Here is a 7557-nt window from a genome sequence, read left to right on the forward strand (position 1 = left end):
ATCTGTCTTTCCATCAGACAGGACTCTGTCCCATTTCCCCATCGACTTGAATCTTGGTCCAGGGAAAACAAGGCAAAAAAAAATGGAAAGTGGTGAAATAAAATTTCATCAATAATTGGGATAGATGAGGCTATTATTTTTAATTGCTTGTATCAGTTTTATTATTTTTTGAGGTTATCCTTTCGATGGGATTTCTTTTCTGAAGATGATTCCAAAAAGCACTAATCGAGTTTCGAGGCTATAAATTATCCCCTAAAAGAGAAAATGAAAATGTCTCTTACAATGAACCAGCTTTAGCAGAAAGTACCTGGTGCAGAGATGGCAGATGATGAGCCAAAAACCAGGTGAACAAATGCTTTAAATTCCAATGACAAGAATAAGACACCACCACCACCACCACCACCACCACCACCACCACCACCACCATTTGAGCCAAATTTGAAGCAAGCTTGATTTTTATTGGGGTGCACCCAAGAGCTGGTCAGCTACTGCTTCCTACACGGGTTATAGAGAACAACCCCGAATTCATCTCTTGGGCCCCTCTTAAGAAGTAAAATCACGAGTAGTTTCACAGAAGGGAGACAATGGGGGCAATAAGGAAATTAAAAAAAAAAAAACAACTTAATAAAAACATGCGGCCACCCACCATGTGATCAGGGAGGGGTGGGGTTGGGGGAGCAGGGAGGGTCAGGGTATTCTCAAGAACAAATCAAGGTCATGGGTTGGGGAAGGTGGGGTTCCAGGAAACAGAGAGCAACCCAACACTCACAATAAATAGAAACTTATTTTTAAAAACACAGCATAACGGCTCCTACCTTCAAAACGGAGTCAGGCAGGTTCCTCAGGTTCCTGCTGCATGATGGGCAAGAGCATAGGCTTTAAGCGTAGAGTCGGTTCCAAGCCTGGCTCGACCACGGACTACATGAGTAGCGGTGGATAAGTTACCCAGCCTCACTGCGCCTCCAGCAAACTCCCCTGTTAAACGAAAGCAATACCTGCCTCACGGGTGCTTGGGTAAATGAAGTAAATCAAGAATCTTGAAAGTGTTTCTCCCATCCCCCAGCATCATCCACTCAGACCATTTCCTCGTGGCCTCGCTCGGAGTCTGGAAAGTACTTTTGTCCACTAATATTTGGACCCATTTGTCCTTCTACTGTAGGAGGGAGTTTTCAACGTTCATCTTGAGACTCTTACCCACTCCGAGGCCATCTACTGTTCGTTCCAATAATGCGTATCTGTTCCATGTTCTCCAAAGCTCCTCTGTCACTCAAACAAGCCTAGACAAAGTGGCCAGGAGAAAGCAAGTCTTTTTTTTTTTTTTTTAAATATTAGTTATTTGAGTGGAATGTGTTGGGTTGGGAGTCCTTGGAGGGCCAAGGAGTCACCTTTGCAAATGGTGTCTCTAGACCCTGAACAGAGATGGACACAAGGAGATAAGACATGAAGGTTTCTTTTGGCTCACAGTTTCGGAGGCACGCAGTCCATGGCCATTGCCCTGAGTGCCCAGGGCCTGTGGTGAGCATCATGGCAGAGGACACCTGTTTCTTCATGCCGGTCACAAAATGAGGAGGGGCCAGAGGTCACAGTACCCTTTGGAGAAATGCTCCCAAGGACCTAACTTCATGCCACCAGGCCCCACCTCCTAAAGGCATCATGACTTCCCCAAATCAGCATGGCCTGGTAACTAAGCCCTTAGCATATGGGTTTGGGGAGACATTTAAAGTTCAAATGTAATAGCAGGGGAGGAGAGAGCACAAGCAAACCACCCTGTCCTCTCCTTCCCAGAATCCGACACAGTCAACAAGCACTGTGGATGTAGCGGACACAGGTACTCACTCTGCATCCCGCCCCATCCATCTGCTCACTGCGGGACTCCTCCCGTCACAGCGACGCCCACCTATGCCGTTCCACGGGAGTTTCTGCTCAGTGCCCCGTCACTCTGTGTGAACATCATCCTTGTGCCGCTACACGCAGCGTGTAGCCTGATGAGCACAAACACAGGACTGGACTCCTGAAGTGGCAGAATCGACGACATACCTCTCCCCAGGGATGTCTTATTTTCTTCATGCCGGTAAGAACGGAGAAGACCCGATCACCTTCAAGGGCTCACTCAGTGACTATCTCCCAAAAGAAGGGGGAAAAAATGATATGAAGAAGAGTAACTGAACAGCTGGTCCCTTCCCATAGTCTTAGTTCAAACTCTCCTACCTCAAGGTCATCACACAATGGCTGCCTTGTGTGGGCTGAGCACTCTGAGACACTAACCCTAAGCTGGATGTCTGGTCTCTTACAGATGCCAAGCCCTGCTTCCTCCACTTCTAACAAAGGGCAGCCAGCAGACTCCAGGACACAGGGCAAAGTGAACCAGGTCTTCAGTTCATCAGGGGATATGGCTGTTTTTGGGAGACCGGCCAGCTACTTCCTAAGGATGTGCTATGGTGACTCATGGCCCGCTTCCAGGAGAGAATAAGCCAGAATCTATGGCCAACATTGAACAATAGCAGCAACATCGTCTCCTAGAAATGATGGGCGTCACTGCCTCCAGAGGAAAAGGAGGTGGTCCACCCAGCTGCATCCTACAGCAGGCCCTCTTCCTCTCTTCCTCTCAGGTGGGCAGCCGAGTGAGCGGGAGGGGCTGAAGTGTGGGGGAAAGGTTGTCGTTTATTCCACAGACGGAGAACCTGTAAGCATGTTGTATCCGCGTGGCCTTCTGAGCCTTGGGTCCCTCTCGTAATGAAATGAGGCTGTTGTGTTACGTAAACCCTCAAGTCTCTTCAGAGCTCAGAAACTCCTGGAATCTGAATCTTGCAGAGACCTTGCCATACCCTGGAGGTGCTCCTAACCCAGAAGCTTGATGCAAACTTGGAAATTAAACCCATGGAGCCCTAAGCAGAGGCATGGTTCTTCCTGATTCCTCTCTCTCTCAGCTGGAGTCAAAGCTGGCCTCGTGTCCCGGCCATTGCTGACTTAACTTCTCCTATTCACTGTTCACAACTATTGGTCAGAACCTCTGCAGACACTGGGATTTCTAGGAAAGAGGGCCTGATAAACCCTCTCCTGATGTCAACTTCATTGTCCGGGTATCTTGCAAGATACAATGCTGTAAAGATGGAGGAATCTGAGGATCGTTCACAGAGCCACTACGAGGGCAGGATGTGACAGCCGTGGCCTTCATCCTCCTCAGACAGACCCTTTGTTGCTGTCCTGTCTCCTAGCTCCACTGAACACCATGTCTCACACTCAGTCTGATCAGAATGGAACCCATTGTCAAGACCCCTGCAAACCTGCCCGTCCTTCCTGCCCTCTACTTCAAAGCCGCCGTAAGGGTCATCCGTGCCCTCCCAGCACCTGGACTCTTTTCCTCTTTGGAGGAAATTCGAGTTTCAGGATATTTCCACTTCTGCCTCCCAGTGCCTGTGGAATGTGCATATAGCATGGGATGAAAATTGAGACCATAGCTAGACAGGGCTTCAGTTCCTGAGCACGGCACGAGGTATTCATGTAGCAGAGGAGGGTGGATGTTATGGTTTTTCTTTTGTGGTGGGAGGCAGCCTTAGTACGTGGCACGTGGTTGGCCTCAGACTCACAGAGATCCACCTGGCTCTGTCTCCTGAGTGCTGGGATCCAAGGTGGGAGCCACCGTTCCCAGCCCATTATGGCTGTTCTGGGGACCCTCATCCAGCCTCTGTTGGCTGCTGTCTTCTCCGTAGTTTTCTCTTCCCGCCTTTGCATTGACCTGGTGAGGTCTAATAATTATACAGCGGGTGAACCCTTTTCCTCCTCTGAGATCCAGGGTCTGTGGGTTCACTGTTTGAAAGTCAATCCTGACTCGCGTGTCCTCCCCACCCCTACTCCCCAGGTCGGCGGGCCGGGAGTCCTTCCTGATTGTCCCCGTCACGTCCTCACCACTGTCCCTAAGGCCCAGTGGTTCTGCCTGACCTGTCAGCCACTACCACACCAAACAGGTCCGGATTATGCATAACTATAGCCCTGCTGTTCTGTTGGCGGGTCCTCTGGCCCCAGGATGTTGTTCATCAGGACCATCCGCTTTGGTCACACTTCAAAGTCCAGGGGCAGACGACCATCCAGGGTTTATTTTATATTTTATTTTATTTTATTTTATTTATTGGTAGAGGAGGAAATGGAGAAAACTGGAGGGTGGAAAGGTGCTGGGTGAGTCCGGGAAGAGAGGGACGAGAGAAGGCAGGTGTGTGGCACAGGTGTGGCTCAAGCACTCCCATGAGGCCTTGAGGCCAGGGCAGCTTCTCCACTCGAGCCGCTGATCCGTATTTTTCTATGCTCAGATCAATGAAAACATATTAATTACCCTTTAAATGGAAAATAAATTAACTTAAGAAGATGCAGTTTTATCTTGCTTTTATGGCAGCCAAGTTCCCCCAGGATGTGTTAATTGATTTGAAATCTAAATCAGTCTAATGCCCTTGGGCAGTTTGCCCCGTGGGAGTGAGCGGTGACTCCTGTAAAGGAAACAGCTTTATGCTGACTGGTTTTGCACATTTTTATCACTGTGGATGAGGTCAGCGCAATTATGGGTGGAGAAAGCCCATTAGCACCACATCCTCTGGGCGGTTAGTAAATATTTATTGAGCATCTACTTTATTCGAATACTGTGCAAAGCTCCGCTGTGCAAGGCTGGACGACTCAGCTATGGCCCTGAGCACTCTGAAATGCCTACTGGAGGCTTTCTAGAGTCTCACCGTCCTGCTGGCCCTCCCTGACTAGATCTCACTGGAGCTGGCTCTCACAGGTGGCCTACAGGGACCAGATGGTGGGATATCGATGAGCTTCGTGGAAACACTAGGAGATGGAGTGAGGACAGCCACAAAAGTGGCCAGCTTGCCTGGCCTTGTTCTCTTCCACCTCGCCAAGCTGTTCCTTCATGAAGACACAGCTTCATACGGGGAACTGGTCTCAGAGTCTGTGGAGATGGTTCTAGTAGCTTTCCTTGGTATCCTCATCTAGCGCTGCCAGATTTAGCCAATAAAAATACAAGACACTTTAGTGAATTTGGATTTCCAATAAGCTGCGTTTGTTTTAGTGGGTGCCCCCTTCAACAGTTGGGGCATGCTCACACTTACAAGCACTTCACTGGGTGTCTGTGTTTTACCTGGCGACTCTCCCCCTCCAGAGAGTTACCCTGTACCCCAATAGTTCCCACCTCTGATCTGAAGCAGCGTCTACCCTATGGGAGCACAGAAGCAGCAGCCTCCTGCCTGAAGAGCTTCCCAAGGGAGCCTGCCCATGCTGCACTCCCCAGAAATGAAACGCAGTTCCACCACCCGCTTTGGTGGATTAACTACTTTTGTTGTTGTTGTTATAACTTAAGCAAGGGTTGGTTTGGGCTCACAGTTTGAGGAGGGACTCTATCAAGACAGGGGGCTGTGGTAGCAGGCGTGTGGGGTGGCTGGTCACTTTGCGTCTACAGTCAGCCAGCAGCAGCGGGCCATGACTGGATGCCGGTCACTGCAGGAAGTCCTTCGCGCCTCCTGTGCATTCAGCCTAAGCATCCCTGCCCACGTGATGGGGCCGCTCACACGCAGAGTAGGTCTTCTGCAGTCAAACCTCTCTAGACAACACGTCCTCAGACGTGACCAGAGGTGCGTCTCCTCGGTAATTCCAAACTCAGCCAAGGTGACGATGAAAATTAACCATCACAGCTGGGCACTAAGAGGGCGCATCCTAAGGAGAATGCAGGTGAAGAAGTCATCGTCCCACCTGGAGAGACCCAGAGGGCCGCAAAGGAGGAAGCGAGTATTCAAATCCTTCTCATACAAGGCAGAAAAAAAAAAATGATTAGCTAGCAAAGAACACAGAGAGGAAGAGATCTCACTGCTGTGGGATGTTCTGTATGTCCTGTGGGAGCCCATTCTTGGGTTCCTCGTGGCTTTACCCAGCAGGCCGCATAGAGGATGATTAGGACCATGGGCCTGAGTGCAGGCGTCTGAGATGGTCTGCACTTGGCTGTGCTGGGGGATGGGCTGTATGGCAAATGTGTTGATCTGATTGGTCAATAAATAAAACCTGATTGGCCGTGGCTAGGCAGGAAGTATAGGCGGGACTAACAGAGAGGAGAAATAAAAGAACAGGAAGGCAGAAGGAGTCACTGCCAGCCGCCGCCATGACAAGCAGCATGAAAAGATGCCGGTAAGCCACGAGCCACGTGGCAGGGTATAGATTTGTGGAAATGGATTAATTTAAGCTATAAGAACAGTTAGCAAGAAGCCTGCCACAGCCATACAGTTTGTAAGCAATATAAGTCTCTGTGTTTACTTGGTTGGGTCTGAGCGGCTGTGGGACTGGCAGGTGACAGAGATTTGTCCTGACTGTGGGCAAGGCAGGAAAACTCTAGCTACATCGCACTTTCGTGGGCGGGTGGGAGTCTCGCAGGTATCCCGAGGGAGGTGGCGATCACAGTCCACAAGATTCATGACACATGTGTGAAATGGTCACTCTGTCTCCACAGCACTGGTGTGTATCTCTGAGACCCCTCAGAATTTGGGTGTCACGCCGAGCTCCCAGCGGCCCCAGGAAATCAGTTGCAGTTGACTTCCCAGATGAAAACGTGGGCTAGCCATGACCCAGCAGAGAGCCTAAAACTGTAAGAGAAACATCTCAGAAAGGGCAGGCCAGCTGGGGCAAATGATATGCCCTCCGCCACGCAAAAGTGATTGTGTGCTTAGAGATGCAGCTAGATGCTACATCTAGGGATCGTGGGGGGGGGTGTGCAGAATGGAATAGCCACCCCAAAGGTCTACCAGGGGCCGGGTAAGGGAATGCTTGGCATCCCGGGGTGCTCTCATTGCTATATGAAAGCTGGGACAGCTGTTCTTGCTGGAGACAGGCTTTCCTCCAAGGGCCTGCCCTAGGCACAGCCGCTACTCCTGACACTTGCAAGGAATACCAATCACACTCACTGTCAATATTTAGCCACCTGAATTTTGAACAGATAGCATTTCAGAGCCTGCTTTATGCTTGCCTGCATTGAATGAGGCCAAAGAAAGGCTTCTCATTCATTGCTTCTACGTGAACAAGAGTAAGCGCTTTCCAGAATGCAAACATTCACAGAGCAATAGCTGAGCCCAGCCCTGATAACGCCCTGGAGGTAGCTGGAGAAAAAAGCGGCACTCGGATTTGCCTGTTTGCTGAGCAAGTAGCTAAGAGAGCCCTCTCTGGGGACTGGCGGAGGGCCTCTTTGGCAGGTGACAGTGCCATGGGAATGGCTCAAGAGTCAGACATGGGACCCAGAGCTAGGGGCTCTGGAGACAGAATAGCTGATGGTTAATTAGTGCTCTCCAGCAAGTCAGACAGACGGCTCCAGCTGCCTCCAAGCTGGTCTATTAGCAGGGGTAGGCTCCTCTTGCAGGCCCCGGCTCAGTGTGGAGCTGTCGGGAAATGTTTTGGAGAAATTAAAGTGGCATCACTAAGTGGGTACACACACCAGGAGCGAGTCAGCCCGCTTCTTTCCTCCTCCTGCTCGAGGGAGGATGCATGCCAGTATGCCTGTGTTTCTGCAGGAACTTCATCAAAGCTGGCTGT

The 7557-nt window shown here is 50.4% G+C and overlaps 1 long non-coding RNA gene across 2 annotated transcripts; it reads right to left on the reverse strand.

Annotated features, from left to right (window-relative positions):
- Positions 1-965: 965 nt before the first annotated feature.
- LOC119088867 lies at positions 966-2450 on the reverse strand. 2 transcript variants are annotated; one of them, XR_005092602.1, is made up of 4 exons: positions 2209-2450; positions 2038-2121; positions 1837-1939; positions 966-1277 (listed from the first exon to the last, which is right to left on the reverse strand). It is a non-coding gene; the product is annotated as an uncharacterized LOC119088867 (long non-coding RNA). The 2 variants fall into 2 exon arrangements; XR_005092601.1 differs by having other exon boundaries at positions 1837-2121.
- Positions 2451-7557: the final 5107 nt, after the last annotated feature.

The sequence above is a fragment of the Peromyscus leucopus genome, chromosome 12 (assembly GCF_004664715.2).
Source record: "Peromyscus leucopus breed LL Stock chromosome 12, UCI_PerLeu_2.1, whole genome shotgun sequence".
NCBI classification, from domain to species: Eukaryota; Metazoa; Chordata; class Mammalia; order Rodentia; family Cricetidae; genus Peromyscus; species Peromyscus leucopus.